General features: G+C 44.2%; 1 protein-coding gene and 1 pseudogene across 1 annotated transcript in view; one reads left to right on the top strand and one right to left on the bottom strand.

Moving 5' to 3' along the window:
- Positions 1-20545, top strand: part of LOC126094646 (uncharacterized) — a 1573713-nt gene that overhangs the window by 251301 nt on the left and 1301867 nt on the right. The gene's annotated exons all lie outside the window — the stretch shown is intronic.
- On the bottom strand, positions 10561-10678 carry LOC126105630 (5S ribosomal RNA; annotated as a pseudogene).

The following is a 20545-nucleotide window of genomic DNA, read 5'->3' as shown; positions in this document are numbered from 1 at the left end:
GAGTAAACTTTGAACATCTGATCTTAATAAATGGACATGTGTAACAAAAAGAAGTCAGTGCCGAGAGATTTTTCCCTGAATTAAATTGTGTTCTTCTCTCTAAAAGATGTAAAAGAAATGTGAAATTATATTTGTTAACGTTTATCTTGTGTATTTCTTTACTTACGTTACCACAAAAAAATGCAGTACTTGTGTATTAATGGCACTTAAAACAAAAGCTTTCTTATTGGCTCTTAGACAGTTCTTAATAAATTACTTATTATCTAATTTGCCTGTTTTTGCATGCTGAGGTGGGGAGCATACTTACGTAGTAAAAGAATATCTTTTCAATTTCTTTTTGGATAAAAATAAATTATTTACTGAAAGAGCCTTGCCTTGCATTGCCTTTTGTGCTAAAGACAACCTTGACGTGGAGTAATGAATGTCATTTTTTCTTCTGGTATTGTAATTATGTACATCATTGTTCCGTTTGAACTGTAGTGGATTATTGACAACAAGCATCAAAAGGGAATAAATATACTGTGACGCAGTTGTCAGAATGCCCACCTCCTTAAACAGATGTCTACAAAATGATCATGAGTGAACACCACATGTTATTCTTGTGGCACAGTTTACTCAATGAAGACTTTTTTCTTAAAGATGAGTTACCCCTAATCATTATTTCATATGACAATATAAAATGAATATTATCAAAATATGTTAACTTACTGGTTTGCCTCTCCCCAAGATTTGGAATGATTCTAAGCATAGATTAAGTTGTTTTAGGAGTTTGAAAATGTGTTTTTTTCAGCATTGTAGACCCTAAGAATTTTGAAGTTTCCACTGTGTTTATTACTTTCTCACCATGTGTTACATTTATCATTGGTGTAGTTCCTCTATATGTTCAGAATACAATACGTTGTGTCTTTTTAAAATTGAGAGTGACAGAATTCACAGAAAGCCAGACTATGATACTTTTAAGAAGTCTGTTTACCATCTCTTCTGTTTCAATACAAATAGTTGGATTGATTACAACATTAATTTCATCAGCAAAAAGAACTAATTCTGCTGTTGTATACTAGATGGAAGATTTATTCATATATGAGATACAGTAGTGGACCTAAAATTGGTCCTTGGGGAACTCCATACATGATTGCTGAAAAATGTGAGATTTGGCACTTAGAACATGGTCCACTTCCACTCTTCACACATTCAAAGGAACGCTTAGGCATGATTTGATCCAAGAAATCACTCGCCTAGTATGTTTCGTGTAAATGTTTACAACAGAAACTGTTACCTGACAGTGAAACGTGGACCCTGGTAAAAGCGGACTGGAAGTAACTGGGAGCATCCGCCGAGGCGGCGTATCACAGTGTGCTGGCTGGTGACGTTGCGTAAAACACGGCGCCGTGTGCCGGGCGCCACGTGATGTGAGAGGTGCCAAGCGGCCCGAGCAGACTGCCTTATAAGGAGGGAGACCCGGCGGCCGGCCAGGGCTGCACACAGCACGCACCGTGCCGTCCACCTGCGGTCAGAAGTCCAGAGTACAGCAGACCGCATCGCAGTTTCTGGCAATTACTTTGTTGCGCATCTCCATATTTTCGCGTCGCTGTGGATTACGAACTGAATTTCGGATGTGCTGTCGCAGAGATCCTGTTTCTTCACCTGCTACTTCGGACTACGTCTTTCGCCTGTACTCCAAGTCAGCCTATTACTCGCTCCGTTGTTTTAAGCACGCAGAGAGCGCCACTGCGCACGCGGCCACAGATACACGAGCGCCGGAGATGTCGTTCCGCGGCAAAGAAACGTGGAGCTGCCGTGACGTCACAAAATTGAGGCTGACGTTCGCCATGTCAGTTGCCCCAAATATTTACTTTTACTGCAAGTTTTTTGATCAAAAATGCCACTTTGCGTCATTTACTGGTGTACTAATCATTCTGATTATAGTCTTAGGTGTAAATGAATCACATTTCACTCGTAGGTGGATTTATTTATTTTATAAAAAGTTATTTTTTCCACTGTGTACATTCTCTAGATCGACGAGAGGATACGGAACAAAACAAAGTCTAACGAACTTATGTCCGGAAATGCATGGTTTACATACTAGAGACAATTAATTCAATCATACTTTGTTAGGGAGACTGCGCCGTGCGGGGTAGCCGCGCGGTATAGGGTGCCTTGCCAGGGTTCACGCGGTCTAGGACGCATTGCCAGGATTCGCGCGGTCTAGGTTGCCTTGCCAGGGTTTGCGCGGTCTAGGGTACCTTGCCAGGGTTCGCGCGGTCTAGGGTGCCTCGCCAGGATTCGCGCGGTCTAGGACGACTTGCCAGGGTTCGCGCGGTCTAGGGTGCCTTGCCAGGGTTTGCTCGGTCTAGGGTGCCTTGCCAGGGTTCGCGCGGTCTAGGATGCCCTGCCAGGGTTTGCGCGGTCTAGGACACCTTGCCAGGGTTCGCGCGGTCTAGGGTACCTTGCCAGGGTTCATGCGGTCTAGGGCACCTTTCCAGGGTCCGTGTGGCTACACCCGTTAGTGGTTCGAGTCCTCCCTTGGGCATGGGTCTGTGTGTTAGCGTAAGTTATTTCAAGTTAGATTCAGCAGTACGTAAGCCTAGGGTCCGATGACCTCAGCAGTTTGGTCCCGTAGTACTTACCACAAATTTCCAAATTTACGGAGACTGCAGTCTCTCACGCGCTGTATCATGCAGCCACAGTTACGGCATGCATGGATTCTTCTACATCTACATCTACATCTATACTCCGCGAGCCACCTTACGGTGTGTGGCGGAGGGTACTTATTGTACCACTATCTGATCCCCCCTTCCCTGTTCCATTCACGAATTGTGCGTGGGAAGAACCACTGCTTGTAAGTCTCCGTATTTGCTCTAATTTCTCGGATCTTTTCGTTGTGATCATTACGCGAGATATATGCGGGCGGTAGTAATATGTTGCCCATCTCTTCCCGGAATGTGCTCTCTCGTAATTTCGATAATAAACCTCTCCGTATTGCATAACGCCTTTCTTGAAGTGTCCGCCACTGGAGCTTGTTCAGCATCTCCGTAACGCTCTCGCGCTGACTAAATGTCCCCATGACGAATCGCGCTGCTTTTCGCTGGATCATGTCTATCTCTTTTATTAATCCAACCTGGTAAAGGTCCCATACTGATGAGCAATACTCAAGAATCGGACGAACAAGCGTTTTGTAAGCTACTTCTTTCGTCGATGAGTCACATTTTCTTAGAATTCTTCCTATGAATCTCAACCTGGCGCCTGCTTTTCCCACTATTTGTTTTATGTGATCATTCCACTTCAGATCGCTCCGGATAGTAACTCCTAAGTATTTTACGGTCGTTACCGCTTCCAATGATTTACCACCTATGGCATAATCGTACTGGAATGGATTTCTGCCCCTATGTATGCGCATTATATTACATTTATCTACGTTTAGGGAAAGCTGCCAGCTGTCGCACCATGCATTAATCCTCTGCAGGTCTTCCTGGAGTACGTACGAGTCTTCTGATGTTGCTACTTTCTTGTAGACAACCGTGTCATCTGCAAATAGCCTCACGGAGCTACCGATGTTGTCAAGTAGTCATTTATGTATATTGTAAACAATAAAGGTCCTATCACGCTTCCTTGCGGTACTCCCGAAATTACCTCTACATCTGCAGATTTTTAACCGTTAAGAATGACATGTTGTGTTCTTTGTTCTAGGAAATCCTGAATCCAATCACAAACCTGGTCCGATATTCCGTAAGCTCGTATTTTTTTCACTAAACGTAAGTGCGGAACCGTATCAAATGCCTTCCTGAAGTCCAGGAATACGGCATCAATCTGCTCGCCAGTGTCTACGGCGCTGTGAATTTCTTGGGCAAATAGGGCGAGCTGAGTTTCACATGATCTCTGTTTGCGGAATCCATGTTGGTTATGATGAAGGAGATTTGTATTATCTAAGAACGTCATAATACGAGAACACAAAACATGTTCCATTATTCTACAACAGATTGACGTAAGCGAAATAGGCCTATAATTATTCGCATCTGATTTATGACCCTTCTTGAAAATGGGAACGACCTGCGCTTTCTTCCAGTCGCTAGGTACTTTACGTTCTTCCAGCGATTTACGATAAATTGCTGATAGAAAGGGGGCAAGTTCTTTAGCATAATCACTGTAGAATCTTAAGGGTATCTCGTCTGGTCCGGATGCTTTTCCGCTACTAAGTGATAGCAGTTGTTTTTCAATTCCGATATCGTTTATTTCAATATTTTCCATTTTGGCGTCCGTGCGACGGCTGAAGTCCGGGACCGTGTTACGATTTTCCGCAGTGAAACAGTTTCGGAACACTGAATTCAGTATTTCTGCCTTTCTTCGGTCGTCCTCTGTTTCGGTGCCATCGTGGTCAACGAGTGACTGAATAGGGGATTTAGATCCGCTTACCGATTTTACATATGACCAAACCTTTTTAGGGTTCTTGTTTAGATTGTTTGCCAATGTTTTATGTTCGAATTCGTTGAATGCTTCTCTCATTGCTCTCTTTACGCTCTTTTTCGCTTCGTTCAGCTTTTCCTTATCAGCTATGATTCGACTACTCTTAAATCTATGATGAAGCTTTCTTTGTTTCCGTAGTACCTTTCGTACATGATTGTTATACCACGGTGGATCTTTCCCCTCACTTTGGACCTTAGTCGGTACGAACTTATCTAAGGCGTACTGGACGATGTTTCTGAATTTTTTCCATTTTTGTTCCACATCCTCTTCCTCAGAAATGAACGTTTGATGGTGGTCACTCAGATATTCTGCGATTTGTGCCCTATCACTCTTGTTAAGCAAATATATTTTCCTTCCTTTCTTGGCATTTCTTATTACACTTGTAGTCATTGATGCAACCACTGACTTATGATCACTGATACCCTCTTCTACATTCACGGAGTCGAAAAGTTCCGGTCTATTTGTTGCTATGAGGTCTAAAACGTTAGCTTCACGAGTTGGTTCTCTAACTATCTGCTCCAAGTAATTCTCGGACAAGGCAGTCAGGATAATGTCACAAGAGTCTCTGTTCCTGGCTCCAGTTCTGATTGTGTGACTATCCCATTCTATACCTGGTAGATTGAAGTCTCCCCCTATTACAATAGTATGATCACGAAACTTCTTCACGACGTTCTGCAGGTTCTCTCTGAGGCGCTCAACTACTACGGTTGCTGATGCAGGTGGTCTATAGAAGCATCCGACTATCATATCTGACCCACCTTTGATACTTAGCTTAACCCAGATTATTTCACATTCGCATTCGCTAATAACTTCACTGGATATTATTGAATTCTTTACTGCTATAAATACTCCTCCACCATTGGCGTTTATCCTATCCTTGCGGTATATATTCCATTCTGTGTCTAGGATTTCGTTACTGTTCACTTCCGGTTTTAACCAACTTTCCGTTCCTAATACTATATGCGCACTATTTCCTTCAATAAGAGATACTAATTCAGGAACCTTGCCCTGGATACTCCTGCAGTTTACCAATATTACGTTAACTTTTCCTGTTTTTGGTCTCTGAGGACGGACGTTCTTTATCAACGATGATAATGTCCTCTCTGGTAGGCCGTCAGGTATTTTATCGTTTCGCCCAAGGGGGGGGGGGGTCCCTCTAACCTAAAAAACCCCCGTGTGCACGCCACACGTACTCTGCTACCCTAGTAGCTGCTTCCGGTGTGTAGTGCACGCCTGACCTGTCTAGGGGGGCCCTACAGTTCTCCACCCAATAACGGAGGTCGATGAATTTGCAACCATTATAGTCGCAGAGTCGTCTGAGCCTCTGGTTTAGACCCTCCACACGGCTCCAAACCAGAGGACCGCGATCGACTCTGGGCACTATGCTGCAGATATTAAGCTCAGCTTGCACTCCGCGTGCGATGCTGGTTGTCTTCACCAAATCAGCCAGCCGCCGGAAGGAACCAAGGATGGCCTCAGAACCCAAGCGGCAGGCGTCATTCGTTCCGACATGTGCTACTATCTGCAGCCGGTCACACCCAGTGCGTTCAATAGCTGCCGGAAGGGCCTCCTCCACATTACGGACGAGACCCCCCGGCAAGCACACCGAGTGCACACTGGCATTCTTCCCCGACCTACCCGCTATTTTCCTGAGGGGCTCCATAACCCGCCTAACGTTGGAGCTCCCTATAACTTCCTAGAGGTTGGTACTGTTCCTCATACGTTATACCCTAGCACTCTCTCCTGCTATAGTAACTGGTAATATTGTGTCCGATTCACTTCTCTTGCTGACTCACCTTGTAGTGGATGTGATACAGCGTTGTACAGAACATTTCCGTATTCAAATCGAGAGCATACCGACTTGCTGTTTACTTATGGAAAGGCAAATCGCAACGGGCGGCGGGCACCAAGGTTGTATCAGGAGACCTAAAGACCTATCCCCGGCGACAACCATAGCATTCAAATGGTTCAAATGGCTCTGAGCACTATGGGGCTTAACATATGAAGTCATCAGTCCCCTAGAACTTAGAACTACTGAAACCTAACTAACCTAAGGACATCACACACATCCATGCCCGAGGTAGGATTCGAACCTGCGACCGTAGCGGTCGCGCGGTTCAGGACTGAAATGCCTATAACCGCTCGGTCAACCATGGAATTCATAGAATTCAATGTTTGCAACAGTGTTTCGCCGTTTGTCGAAGACAGGGTCGTTTCAGGAAGGAGGAAATCATAAAGAACTTACCCAAAATGTTTGGACACTAGACTTGGAGAAAAATGTGACTAACACTGTGGAAGACGACCGCCGTGTCAGTATTGTATTGTATCTTAACCGGGGGCCTAGAAACGACGGAGTAGATCCGTCCCCCCGCAGCCGCAGTGGTCCACAACCCCACGACGACTACCGCAGTCCACTTCACCCCTCTGTCGCCCCACACCGAACCCAGGGTTATTGTGCGTTCAGCCGCCGGTGGACCCCTCAGGGAACGTCTCACTCTAGACGAGTGTAACCCCTATGTTTGCGTGGTAGAATAATGGTGGTGTACGCGTACGTGGAGAACTTGTTTGCGCCGCAATCGCCGACATAGTGTAGCGGAGGCGGAATAAGGGGAACCAGCCCGCATTCGCCAAGGCAGATGGAAAGCCGCCTAAAAACCATCCATAGACTGGCCGGCTCACCGGAGCTCGACAAAAATCCGCCCAGCGGATTCGTGCCGGGGACCAGGCGCTCCTTCCCGCCCGGAAAGCCGTGCGTTAGACCGCACGGCCAACCGGGCTGGCCGCCGTGTCAGTACCAGGCAGTTGGCCAGCGAGTACAGGCTACGCCAGAAGACCGTGTGGAACATTTTCCATCACAATTGTTACCACCCTTGTCACTTACAGCGTGTGCAGGGCTTACTAGCGGCAGACTTTCCACATCGGGAACATTTTGTCACCGGTTTCTTCACCAGGCAACCACGATTTGTGTCATCCATCCTATTCACAGTTGAGGCCACCTTTACACGGGATGGTATCCCCAACTTGCATAACAGTTGAAACGTCCCCTTAGAGCAACTTATACACGACTGTGCTTAAACTGACACACAATGTTTTTTAGCGCAACGCAATCTGACTATGAAATATCCCTGCAAAAGAATGGCCCTGAGTAACATTAAACTATACCTTTCACAAATCACTTACCTCACAAAAATCTTCGTTACTGGAACTACTGCAATACAGCGAGCGCCACTACTGCCAGCTAAATAAAAGATTCAAACTACGGAAGGCACTAACTACTGATAGAGATAGTTAGCAAATGAAAGATATTAATAGAGAACAAACAATGTATTTACCTTAATATTCATAATTGACATCCAGTATTACAAATTATCAAACCTCCGCCATCTCTCTCCCCACATCCACCACTGCTGGCGGCTCACCTCCAACTGAGCAACGCTACGCGCTGTTAACATATAGCTGCCCCTCTACAATGGCAGACAACAATGCAAACTAGCCACAGACTGCACACAGCACAGCCAGTGATTTTCATATAGAGCGCTACGTAACTTTGCCAATAAGAAAATATAAACAGCCTACTTACATAGCCCCCATGCTCCCCACAAAAAATTTTACAAATGTTTTTGGCCAGTGGCCAATAATGATTTGATAAAATTTTTCATAATTACACTAACAAAGATATCCAATGCACACACTTATTGATACAATGTTGGTCAAAAGCTAAAATTTTCTCACAGTCCATAAAGACAGTCCAGATTGTTCGACACAGTAAAATTTCAGTGTTTTTTTTTTTCTAAGTCTGAGCAGTAAAAGACAATGCACACGGAAGTAGTGGCTATGTAAGTAGGCTGTTTAGATTTTTATATGGGTAATGCCACGTAGCGCTCTATATGAAAATCACTGGCTGTGCTGTGTGCAGTATGTGGCTAGTTTGCATTGTTGTCTGCCATTGTTGTAATGAACTGCTATAGCTGGATGTGAACAGCGCGTAGCGTTGCGCAGTTGGAGGTGAGCCGCCTTCACAAATCACTTACCTCACAAAAATCTTCGTTACTGGAACTACTGCAATACAGCGAGCGCCACTACTGCCAGCTAAATAAAAGATTCAAACTACGGAAGGCACTAACTACTGATAGAGATAGTTAGCAAATGAAAGATATTAATAGAGAACAAACAATGTATTTACCTTAATATTCATAATTGACATCCAGTATTACAAATTATCAAACCTCCGCCATCTCTCTCCCCACATCCACCACTGCTGGCGGCTCACCTCCAACTGAGCAACGCTACGCGCTGTTAACATATAGCTGCCCCTCTACAATGGCAGACAACAATGCAAACTAGCCACAGACTGCACACAGCACAGCCAGTGATTTTCATATAGAGCGCTACGTAACTTTGCCAATAAGAAAATATAAACAGCCTACTTACACAGTCTACGGTGAGATATAATGCAGAACTCCAATGGTATGATAACAGCGAATCATCAACATCGGTGGAACGGGAAAGTGTGGGCCAGGATAATTGGCGAACTATTTTGGGACCAGTCTTCCTTCCGCGTCGCGGGTGACTTTGCCTCCTGCCATCTATGAGTCTAAGGGTTACGTGATTGCTACGTAGTAGTGCTGCAGTCCACTTCGCCGTTAACAGCCGGACGCCTCTCAATCGTGTCTTCCCTGATCGATGGATCGGAGGAGGGGGTGCAGTTGCATGGCCTGCTCCTTCACCTGATCTCAACCCGTGAGACTTATGGTTATGGAGCCATCTCAAAAGTATCGTGTTTTCAGAGCCCATTCCAGACGAGGAGACAATGGAGCAGCGTATTCATGCTGCCTTTGTCAATGTTCGGAAGTAACCTGCCGTAGTAAACATTCGAGACAGAGCATGCTACAGAACATACACGCATGCGTTGAGCTACCTGGACGCCATTTTCAGCACATTCTGTAGCTACACCGAATGTAATCGAATTAAGTCGAGTTATGCTGAGGGAATTCAATTGGGAAAAGAGAGAATTAAAGTAGTAAAGGAGTTTTGTTATTTGGGGAGCAAAATAACTGATGATGGTCGAAGTAGAGAGGATATAAAATGTAGACTGGCAATTACAGGGAAAGCGTTTCTGAAGAAGAGAAATTTGTTAACATCGAGTATAGATTTAAGTGTCAGGAACTCCTTTCTGAAAGTATTTGTACAGAGTGTGGCTTATGTATGGAAGTGAAACATGGACGATAAACAGTTTGGACACGAAGAGATTAGAAGCTTTCGAAATGTGGTGCTACAGAAGGATGCTGAAGATTAGATGGACAGATCACGTAACTAATGAGGAGGTATTGAATAGAATTGGGGAGAAGAGGAGTTTGTGCCACAACTTGACAAGCAGAAGGGACCGGTTGGTAGGACATGTTCTGAGGCATCAAGGGATCACAAATTTAGCATTGGAGGGCAGCGTGCAGGGTGAAAATCGTAGAGGGAGACCAAGAGATGAATACACTAAGCAGATTCAGAAGGATGTAGGTTGCAGTAAGTACTGGGAGATGAAGAAGCTTGCACAGGATAGAGTACCATGGAGAGCTGCATGAAACCAGTCTCAGGACTGAAGACCACAACAACAACAACAACTATAGCTGTGGCTGCATGGTACAACATTAGCCCGCTGTCTCTAGTATGGAAACCATGCATTTCCGGGCGAAAGTTCATTCGATATTTTTCGCTCCGTATCCTCTCATCGATCAATCCCTAGAGTTTGGACACGGTGCAAAAAATCACGCTATAGACGTTTAATGTGGCGGGTTTATTTTTGTTATTTGACTTTGGGCATCCTGTCAGTCCAACTCGAAAGCTTCCTGGGTGAACGTTGTGAGAAGGAAACATAGTGAAGTATAAAAAATATAAAACTCCTCCCGAATAGGCCATGAAGACCCAACGGTACCCACCGGCCGCCGTGTCATCCTCAGACCATAGGCGTCAATGGATGCGGACATGGAGGGGCATGTGGTCAGCACACCACTCTCCCGGCCGTATGTCAGTTTCCGAGACGGCACCTCCTACTTCTCAATCAAGGAGCTCCTCAGTTTGCCTCACAAGGGCTAAGTGCACCCTGGTCGCCAACAGCGCTCGGCACACCGGATGGTCACCCATCCAAGTGCTAGCCCAGCCCGACAGCGCTTAACTTCGGTGATCTGACTGGAACCGGTGTTACCATTGTGACAAGGCCGTTGGCACATAGTAAGTATGGTCTTAGTATTATCAGAAAGAGCACTAGTTTCGTCAAACCGCATTAAGGAAAATGCTGTATTACGAAAGCAGGCTTTTCATATCACAGACTTGGCAATTCGAAAAATATATCAAAATATAATGTCGCATTAAAGAGGCCAGATCAGTCGTATTACTGAATGAAATGTAGTGCAATGTCTGGAAGCGGGGCCTACAGATAAGGTTTATTGCTTGACAGGAATTGCACCACCTGATGCACACTGTAAAGTAGATGCATACGTTGAGAGGAAAAATATTGAACTAAATCATTCACATCCTCTGCACGACCGCTAACTATGAAGACATACAGGGTGTTTCAAAAATGACCGGTATATTTGAAACGGCAATACAAACTAAACGAGCAGCGATAGACATACACCGTTTGTTGCAATATGCTTGGGACAACAGTACATTTTCAGGCAGACAAACTTTCGAAATTACAGTAGTTACAATTTTCAACAACAGATGGCGCTGCGGTCTGGGAGACTCTATAGTACGATATTTTCCACGTATCCACCATGCGTAGCAATAATATGGCGTAGTCTCTGAATGAAATTACCCGAAACCTTTGACAACGTGTCTGGTGGAATGGCTTCACAAGCAGATGAGATGTACTGCTTCAGCTGTTCAATTGTTTCTGGATTCTGGCGGTACACCTGATCTTTCAAGTGTCCTCACAGAAAGAAGTCACAGGGGTTCATGTCTGGCGAATAGGGAGGCCAATCCACGCCGCCTCCTGTATGTTTCGGATAGCCCAAAGCAATCACACGATCATCGAAATATTCATTCAGGAAATTAAAGACGTCGGCCGTGCGATGTGGCCGGGCACCATCTTGCATAAACCACGAGGTGTTCGCAGTGTCGTCTAAGGCAGTTTGTACCGCCACAAATTCACGAAGAATGTCCAGATAGCGTGATGCAGTAATCGTTTCGGATCTGAAAAATGGGCCAATGATTCCTTTGGAAGAAATGGCGGCCCAGACCAGTACTTTTTGAGGATGCAGGGACGATGGGACTGCAACATGGGGCTTTTCGGTTCCCCATATGCGCCAGTTCTGTTTATTGACGAAGCCGTCCAGGTAAAAATAAGCTTCGTCAGTAAACCAAATGCTGCCCACATGCATATCGCCGTCATCAATCCTGTGCACTATATCGTTAGCGAATGTCTCTCGTGCAGCAATGGTAGCGGCGCTGAGGGGTTGCCACATTTGAATTTTGTATGGATAGAGGTGTAAAGTCTGGCGCATGAGACGATACGTGGACGCTGGCGTCATTTCGACTGCAGCTGCAACACGGCGAACGGAAACCCGAGGCCGCTGTCGGATCACCTGCTGCACTAGCTGCGCGTTGCCCTCTGTGGTTGCCGTACGCGGTCGCCCTACCTTTCCAGCACGTTCATCCGTCACGTTCCCAGTCCGTTGAAATTTTTCAAACAGATCCTTTATTGTATCGCTTTTCGGTCCTTTGGTTACATTAAACCTCCGTTGAAAACTTCGTCTTGTTGCAACAACACTGTGTTCTAGGCGGTGGAATTCCAACACCAGAAAAATCCTCTGTTCTAAGGAATAAACCATGTTGTCTACAGCACACTTGCACGTTGTGAACAGCACACGCTTACAGCAGAAAGACGACGTACAGAATGGCGCACCCACAGACTGCGTTGTCTTCTATATCTTTCACATCACTTGCAGCGCCATCTGTTGTTGAAAATTGTAACTACTTTAATTTCGAAAGTTTGTCCGCCTGAAAATGTACTGTTGTCCCAAGCATATTGCAACAAACGGTGTATTTCTATCGCTGCTCGTTTAGTTTTTATTGCCGTTTCAAATATACCGGTCATTTTTGAAACACCCTGTATATGTGGTGTCTGTTCCTACCAACACGGCCAAAAGAACAGGCTACACGTACACAATTAAGGCGAGGCCGGCCGATGATCCTTCAGTTCAGATGCACAGGACGCTCGAACTCTTACGGGAGTTGGCGAAACGCCGCGAGTAATGAGGACAATGGGCAGGGGCACTACGTTGTTCTTACGGGAGGCATGCTACGGTAGTCGGCGCAGTTTCGGAAGCCACTGCGTCCACTTGACTAAGTAGTCAGAGCATCTGGCTAGCGAACAGGAGACCGGGGTTCGACTTCCGATCCGGCGCATATTTTCAACTTTCCCCAGATCAGATGGTGATAACTCTAGGAACAAACTTGTCAGACAAGGACTTGCTAAAGTGCAGAGGCAAAGCGAATGCGGAGAGAAACATACCCGTGACACTTCCCACTCCGGCTTGAGTAATCTAGTGACAAAGAGCTAATGAAAGCTGAAGGTGGTGCAGTTGCTGTTGCTCAGTTCTCGGCGAAGATCATTCAGTTCATTACGTAAACTATGTAAATTATAACTGAGATTAAGGTAAGGATCGCAGCGGCAAATAGAGCATAGAGCATATTTTGACTTACGGGACGTGCTGTGCATTAGAGCTGTTTCGAGAATTTATGAAATCAGACTGTAACAGTGTATAATTCTCCCGGTAGCTCTGTACGACTCTGAAACATTTACATTAAGGAAAACGACACAAAAACTGCTAGTAGTCGAGAGAAAGACATCAAGAAAAATATCTCATTCCAAGAGGGATATCCAGTCACATGACTGAAGGATATTACAGAACCAGGAACTGGCAGAACTGTACTCACAACCTGATATCGTCCGAAACATGAAGGAAAGGAGAATGATGTGGGCAGGCTGTGTAATTGGAATGGAATACTACAACGAGCGAGTAGCATTCTCAGGGTCTATGGAAGGTAGAATGAGCAGAGGAAGACCATGGAAAAGATGATGCGAGATAGCGACAGGGATGTGGAGGCGATGGTACTGAGAAAAGGAGAATGAACTGAAAAGCCAGGAACAGAAATGACTGATGGTGGAATGTAGAGAACACTTATGGTCTCCCTGGCCAAAGTGACAGTTAACAATAAGAAGTTGTTTTAGTAGTGTCCCTTAATATTGTACAGTCATGTGATGTAGAGTTTTGTACGGCTTCTGACTCGAGTAAAATAAAATTCTTTGGTTTTAAATCTGATTATTGTAGTCTTCTCGCCGGGACCAACGTAAGCGTACGGTTTTTAGGCTGATTTATACGAGGGTGAGTCAAATGAAAACCTTAAATATTTTTTTAAACGTAATTTATTGTGCAGAATTTGTACAAAGCTGTATCGCGTTTCAGCATAATCTCCCCCACGCTCAATTCAAGTCCTCCAGCGCTTACTAAGTGCATAAATTCCTTTAGAAAAAAATTCTTTTGATAGTCCGCGCAACCACTCATGCACCGCGTGGCGTACCTCTTCATCAGGATGGAACTTCTTTCCTCCCATTGCGTCTTTGAGTGGCCCAAACATATGGAAGTCACTTGGGGCAAGGTTTGGGTTGTTCGCTCTCTTCGTTTCCGGTTGGTGGAAATGAACCCAGGTTTCGTCCCCAGTAACGATTCTTGCAAGGAAGCCATCACCTTCTCGTTCAAAGCGCCGAAGACGTTCCTCACAAGCGTCAAGACGAGGTTCTCTCATATCAGGAGTCAGATGTCGTGGCACCCATCTTGCAGACACTTCGTGAAACTGGAGCACATCATGCACAATGTGGTGTGCTGAACCATGAATAATCTGTAAACATGCTGCAATGTCACTGAATGTCACTCGGCGGTTTTCCTTCACTATGGCTTCAACTGCTGCAATGTTCTGTGGAGTCACAACTCGTTGTGCCTGACCTGGACGAGGAGCATCTTCCACAGAAGTCACACCATTTACGAACTTCCTACTCCATTTGTAGACTTGCTGCTGTGACAAACATGCATCACCGTACTGAACATTCATTCGTCGATGAATTTCAATAGGTTTCAAACCTTCACTACGCAAAAACCGAATAACAAAACGCTGTTCTTCCCTGGTGCAAGTCGCAAGTGGGGCGGTTATCTTTATACTGATACTGCGACGGTATGTGTGCATCTACACTATGCTGCCACCTACAGGCCATTCAGCACGCTGTTTGTAGCACGCTTACCAACTTACAGTACAACGGCGCGAAATTTCTATTTGTTATTACAAATCTAAGGTTTTCACTTGACTCACCCTCGTACGTCTCCGGATTTTCTCACAAGTGTCTATCAGATGTCCTACGTTTTTAAGCCTTCTGTACACTCCAGCCTCTTTCTGGGGGGGAAGTGTCTGAGACTTTAGTGAAGACTCGTTTCAGGGCTGATTGTATATGCCTCGGGGTTTTCTCACAGTCAGCTCTAAGATATCCTTAAAGACTCCTTTTTATTGGACGGCAGCAGCAGACCTTCCGCCTATTAAGAGAGGTCACTCTAACCTGACATTAAATTGTAAAAAAAGAATGCTACAATTTTCATTTCTACAAGGGTATCGCACAATTTACTGATTATACCTGTGAAGGAAGCTCGTTTTATAAAAATTGTTTCCATGTCGGAAGCTGCAACCTTTCTAGGCGGACGTTGTCAGAAAATTATTGCCCCACTTAGAATGCACATCCTGACTGTAACTGCTTTTCGCCTTCTTTCGACACTTCCTGACGCTAGCGACCGTGCGAACGCAACACACGCACTCGTTTTCCTTGACGCATGAACGCCCATCCTCCGTGCGTCTGGCCTTATTCGCTCGACGACCATATGATGCTTCCTGTCTCGTACCTTTCTTTTAACGACCGCGTCCTTGCGTCGCCGGCTGTCTTTCCAACTACACAAGCGGCAGTGAAGACTTCTCAGAGTCGTTGTCGTTGATTTATAGCTACTTCACCGTTTTCGCAATCGGTATATGTTATTTCGCTTATGGCTGTTCAACAGTGCACACTGTGTATCCATAACGGACGCTGGCAGAATTTCTGCCGTCTGTAAGCTGTGTCGAGGCTATCTGCCACCAAGTTTGGCAGATTTGATACCAATTACGTACTACACAACTAATTGCTACTAACTGAAAATACAACGGAAGGCTATTAGAAGTGATTCACAAAACTATCGTCCAATATCCTTGACATCGATTTGTTGTATAATCTTAGAATGTTTTCTGAGCTCAAACATAATGAGGTATCTTTAACAGAATGACATCCTCAGCGCCAACCAGCATAGATTTAAAAAAACATCGATCATGTGAAAACCAAATCGCACTTTTCTCACACGACATACCGAAGGCTTTGGATCAAGACAATTAGGTACCCGTAGATTCTGTATTTCTTGATTTCCGAAAAGCATTTGACTTATTACCACACGCAAGGTTACTGGAAAAATTACGATTATATGTGGTATCAAGTGAAATTTTCGACTGGATTGAGGACTTCTTAGGGAGGACCCAACATGTTATCTCGGGTGGAGAGTCATCATCAGATGTAGAAGTACCTTCGGGTGTGCCCCAGGGAAGTGTGTAGGAACCATTGCTGCTCACGCTGCATATTAATGAACTTGCATACAATATTAACAGTACAATTACGCTTTCTGCAGATGATGCAGTTATCCATAAAGAAGTACTGTCTGAAAGAAGCTGCGTAAATATTCGGTCAAATCTTGATAAAATTGCAAAGTAGTTCAGAGATCGACAGCTTGCTTTAAATATTCGGAATTTAAATTTTTGCACTTCAAAAAACGAAGAAACGTAGTACGCTATGACTATAATATCAATGAGTCACTGGTAATGGGTCAACTCATACAAAAATACGTAGCTGTAACACTTTGTAGGGGTATGAAATGGAACGATCTCATAGGTTCAGTCGTGGTTAAAACAGGTTGTAGACTTCGGTTTATTGGCAGAATACTGGGGATGTGCGATCAGTCTACAAAGAAGACGAATTACAAATGACTCGTGCGACTAGTTGTAGAATTTTGTTCAATAGTGTGGGACCCGTACCAGATAGAGCTAACAGGGGATACTGAACGTATACAGAGAAGGGCAACACGATTGGTCACAGATAACTTTAACCCGTGGGAGAGTGTCACAGAGATACTGAAAGAATTGAACTGGAACACTCTTGAAGATAGACGGACGTTAACTATCCCGAAAAAAGTCTATTAACAAAGTTTCAAGAACCGCCTTTAAATTATTACTCTAGAAATACACTACAACCCCTACTTATCGCTCACATAGGGATCGTGAAGATAAGATTAGAATAATTACTCCACGCACAGGCACATACAAACAATCATTCTTCCCGCGCTCCATACGTGAATGGAACAGGAAGAAAGGAAATGTGTGTGAAATCTTATGGGACTTAACTGCTAAAGTCATCAGTCCCTAAGCTTACACACTACATAACCTAAATTATCCTAAGGACAAACACACACACACATGCCCGAGGGAGGACTCGAACCTCCGCCGGGTCCAGCAGCACAGTCCGTGACTGCAGCGCCCGAGACCGCTCGGCTAATCCCGCGCGGCAGAACAGGAAGGAAGCCAAATAGGTAATACAGTAGGACGTACCATTTGTCATGCACCTCACGTTTGTTTGCAGAGTATAGATGTAGATGTAGATGTAGAACATGTAGTTATATATATCAAAAAATATGACAGTGTGCACTCTCGACAACTTAAGCATTTTCAGTCTTATGTACTTTTCGGTGAAGTCTAATCACAATTAACCTTTTATATTCACTCGTAGTTGTTCAAACCTGACGACAGAGCCGCTTTAGCGTCCGCAGGAATTTTTCCAAGAGAAGACAAGATTCTAAAACGACTGATTCAATGTTCTTGAAAATGAGTTGTGAGCCAAAAACTAATTTTGACGAGAAATATACATAATTTACTTTTTCTCAAAATATTTAAAGGTAGAGGAACAGCAGCTATTCACTTAAGCCAAAATTCGTATAAAGGTTTTGTTGTTATTTTGAAATAAGGTATAACTGCACAAAACATTTTCTTGAACATTTGTTTTGGCGTAAATGGTGATAAAAAGATTTAGAACTAAAGCCAAATACATCCTGAAAATATTTTCCAGAATTGCGGCTCGAGCTGGTAAGAATAATGTCGGGTAGTATGAGACATACAGCAAAATGTAGGTTTTTGAATGGAAACGGTGTTTCTGTGGTAAACAAGTAAATTGATCTGTTGACGTATCCAAACTACAAGAGAATAAAAACAGCCGGTTAGAAAACCGTTGAACTAAAAGTTGAATGAACTTGACACAACACATTAGACTTGTGGACTGATGTTTTCTGTAAGTCAGTTCTAGGCGCTTCTTCATACATTTTTTACAGAAATCCTTACCTGATAAACTGTCTGTTAACTCTGTGAGGCAGTTCCACATTTGCTGTCAATCTGTAAGAAAACATTTGAAACTCAGTCATAGGTTCGGCATTAACGTGGAATCAAAATCTCTCATTTGTGCTACAAGTATTTCTTCGTAATTTCCTCAAATGTTGGTTTGCAAAACTCCATATTAGGTGCCTTAGATGTGAGCCCATTCCCTGAAACTGACATTAAGTTACCTTGCAGTACAGTTCTAAGAACATTAAAACGAGTGGCAGTAGCCCTTTCGGTCATTTTGCCTTACAAAACACTTGAAACTGCTCGCTTCATTGCAGTCTCGGACCACTCCCGTCACCGAGCGAAGTGGCACAGTGGTTAGCACACTGGACTCGCATTCGGGAGGACGACGGTTCAATCCCGGGTCCGGCCATCCTGATTTAGGTTTTCCGTGATTTCCCTAAATTGCTCCAGGCAAATGCCGGTGTGGTTCCTTTGAAAGGAAACGGCCGGCTTCCTTCCCCGTCCTTCCCTAATATGATGAGACCGATGACCTCGCAGTTTGGTCTCTTCCCCCAAACAGCCCAACCCAACCACTCCCGTCGACCCTCTCCGGCATGCTTCTGCTTCAGTCTCGTCATCGTGCCCTAAAAACAAAACAGAAAAGAAACAAAATTACAAGTATATGGCTCATACCACTCGAATTTGCTACGGCTCATACTGCGCCACAGACATTGTATATTAATACATGGAGCAAACAGAAACTGGCTTGAGTGCACGGTATTTCATTATTACTATACATTCAGCATTAGACTACTTAAATATTAATACTACTAATAACAATTTTACTTCTTACATTTAGCGGTATATAAATTTCACCATTCACCTGATTCGACACTCAAAAAGTAATAAAATTTGCATTTTTGACTCAACGAGCAGAAATTACATCCTTACGTGATCAAATCCAGGGTATCCAACAAGTTGTGAAATTACGCTAGAACACAATCATCAAGAAATGTATTCATATCCCCACAGCGTTAGGTCGAACTTGTCATTAACCTGAGATAACTTTTCTTCTCAATCTTTCTGAACAGATGTAAAAAAATTAGTCAACTTAAAATTTCATATTGATACACCTCGAACTGCAGGAGCAGGTAAAAAACTTTAACCCTTCCAGAGGAGGCGGTTCCTTTTGAAGCCACCTAGTATTTTCTCATTTCGTGGCGTACGCGAAATAGGTACGTCTGTAGTCACTCTTCGCAACAGCAGATACTGCCCTATAGCGGTTGTAGCTAGAACAATTTCATATGTTGCGAATCTTTGCAGTTAGACGAACAAACGTAGCACACATTTTTGCATACATTGCATGATTGCCTTTGTTTTCAAGCTGTAATTGAATCTGTCTCTATAAGGCATGTTTTGGGCACGTATTAGGTACGTAAAACGGTCCTGTTCCAGTTTATAATCTGCGTATAGCGATAATAATTAAATTTGTGTATTTCTTTTTATAATTATTGTGGTGGTTCCCTTCGAAATGCCGGCCGCGGTGGTCTAGCGGTTCTGGCGCTGCAGTCCGGAACCGCGGGACTGCTACGGTCGCAGGTTCGAATCCTGCCTCGGGCATGGGTGTGTGTGATGTCCTTAGGTTAGTTAGGTTTAAGTAGTTCTAAGTTCTAGGGGACTTATGACCTAAGATGTTGAGTCCCATAGTGCTCAGAGCCATTTGAACCATTTTTGAATCCCTTCGAAATCACTACGGCTCTAAGAGCAATATGAATAGCTGTGACAGGTTGTCGTATATCCAGTTTCACACGATGTACTCTGCAGAATAAAGGAAGAAGAAGTTCTGGCGTGCCTTTTGGAAGGGATTTATTTTGATGCAGTCACAGACTGACAATAGAAGTGGAGATTATGTGTTAACTGAACACAGTGATCTCGATTTTTGAACGAAAAAATTAATGTTGTAATGCGGTATTTCAGAGATTGAGAGCATAGAACAATTAGCAAAATAATGTAAAACAGTTGTTCCATTAGAAAAAAAAACTTAGTTGTACCGTAAGTGGCGAGCCTAGGCCCGAGTTGCTCACTCGGTAAAGATATAGGCTTTTTTTCTTTAACCTAATAGTCCAGGGTTCTAGTCCCTGTCCGCACGAAAATTTTAACACTTTCGTAAAGGCTAGTCTGGGAGCGAAGGAAGCACTACGGAAGAGAATGCAGCGGGAACAGAAGTAAAGCATCTAGTGTAGTGGACTGACCCGACAGCCAATCCACTATGACTTGTAGCCGAATAGCACACATTAAGCTCTCGCAGGCTGGCGTGAGGTCTGAAACAGGACAATGTAATTGAGTCTAGTAAATAAAGTACGAAGTTGATGTAATACTTAACTTTAATCCATAATTGGTGTACATCGCTCTTGACGGTACGTGTTTTACAATCTCAATATTAACTGGTAATGGCGCCTTGCTAGGTCGTAGCAAATGACGTAGCTGAAGGCTATGCTAACTATCGTCTCGGCAAATGAGAGCGTAGCAAATGAGAGTGCAGCATCGCTAGCAAAGTCGGCTGTACAACTGGGGCGAGTGCTTGGAAGTCTCTCTAGACCTGCTG

The sequence above is a fragment of the Schistocerca cancellata genome, chromosome 1 (genome assembly GCF_023864275.1).
Source record: "Schistocerca cancellata isolate TAMUIC-IGC-003103 chromosome 1, iqSchCanc2.1, whole genome shotgun sequence".
Taxonomy (NCBI): Eukaryota; Metazoa; Arthropoda; class Insecta; order Orthoptera; family Acrididae; genus Schistocerca; species Schistocerca cancellata.
The sequence above is the reverse complement of the archived record's forward strand: the minus strand, read 5'-3'. Positions and strand labels throughout refer to the sequence as shown.